The sequence below is a fragment of the Atractosteus spatula genome, chromosome 1, assembly GCF_055471065.1.
Source record: "Atractosteus spatula isolate fAtrSpa1 chromosome 1, fAtrSpa1.hap1, whole genome shotgun sequence".
In the NCBI taxonomy this organism is placed as follows: domain Eukaryota; kingdom Metazoa; phylum Chordata; class Actinopteri; order Semionotiformes; family Lepisosteidae; genus Atractosteus; species Atractosteus spatula.
The window spans coordinates 70,947,223-70,948,664 of NC_142706.1; the positions used below are offsets into that span (position 1 = coordinate 70,947,223).

The 1,442-nt window shown below is 39.0% G+C and overlaps 1 non-coding gene across 1 annotated transcript; it reads left to right on the forward strand.

Moving 5' to 3' along the window:
- The first annotated feature begins 1,114 nt into the window (after nucleotides 1-1,114).
- Nucleotides 1,115-1,228, forward strand: LOC148841658 (U5 spliceosomal RNA). Its single transcript, XR_016091629.1, has one exon. It is a non-coding gene; the product is annotated as a U5 spliceosomal RNA (small nuclear RNA).
- The last annotated feature ends 214 nt before the right edge of the window (nucleotides 1,229-1,442 follow it).

The following is a 1,442-nucleotide window of genomic DNA, read 5'->3' on the forward strand; positions in this document are numbered from 1 at the left end:
ATTTTGTGGCATCCGGGGTGCAGAGAGCGAGATTTAACTGCAAGTTCCTTTGTATTAAGTTAGAAGGCAGCTTCTCTTTTATGTGGCCTCTGTAGGTATTAAGAGTTTAATGCTTAGTAGCTGTCTGGGGCTTTCTGGGTGACCAGAATGTTAGGTCTCTGAAACGCCTTGTTTGTAAATACTGTACATAAAGTAACTTGTGTATGTTTTGTTGTGTGCAGTGTAGTCTGTGTCCTGTCATTGTAATAAATATTTGTTAACCAAGTGTGTCTGGATTTCCTCTCTTTGCTGGAGAACAAATAATTAATGTGCCTCTAATAATACCAGCCCGCTTGGGTATATTTCTAGAAATCACTTATAAATTGGGGGTTATGAATAATTATTTTACTTATTGACTAAACTGCTCGGTCAAATCCTTATTTTCACCAGTTTCGTAACCCCCCCTCTGTAACAATATAATCTGGTAACATTAACATAAAATGGACTTTATGTTATGAATTGATAAACACTAATCACAGCTAAACTAATCATTTATCACTAATCACTCACTAATCCTAAACGCCAGAAAAATGAATTCATCATCACTACATAACACGCTTTGAGGAAACTGTAGTGATTTGTAACAACAAGTGGAACAGAAGACGGTACTCGACACGGATGTGTTCAGTGGCAAGGCCAACAATAAATATGTGCTGTTATCTCAAAGAAAACGAGAGCAATTGACATTGTCATAAAAAGTGGTCTGATGAATGCAAACAGCTGGAGGCTTTTTCTAACCAAATCTTAAGAGGTCAATCATAATCTCAATTATCAGAATATTTCAAACAGAGAATCAGTAAGTGAAGAATACAGTACTGGAATAAAGGTTAATTCCATGCTAAACAGTAAAAAGGACAGTAGAAAGGAGAAACACAATGTTTTGGTTGTTGAAACAATCTTGAATATCAGGAGAGAGAGTGAGGTAGCTGAAATATAACAAAGCACAGGGTACAAAGGACATAAAAGGTAAGAATGAATGTCCACATGAAGGGGGATCTAAGGGAGAGGTGTGAAAAGCTGAAATCTGTAATTAAATGGAGAGGATTTGAAAACAAAATCCAAAAAAACAAAAAACGAACTCTCGTTTCTCTTCATCTCGTACAAATCTTTCACTTTTTACTAAAGATTTCCGTGGAGAGGAACATGAATGAGTTTCATGCAATTTTTGTGCCTCCCTGCCTTCGGGTTTGCCAGCAGCCATATCACCCTGCATCCCACTGAAGCTCAGCAGGTGTGAGCCTGGTCAGTACCTGGATGGGAGAGCTCCTGGGAAAAACTAAGGTTGTTGCTGGAAGAGGTGTTAGTGGTGCCAGTAGGGGGCACTCACCCTGCGGTCTATGTGTGTCCTAATTCCCCAGTATAGTGACAGAGACACTATACTGTAAAAAGGTGCCGTCCTTTGG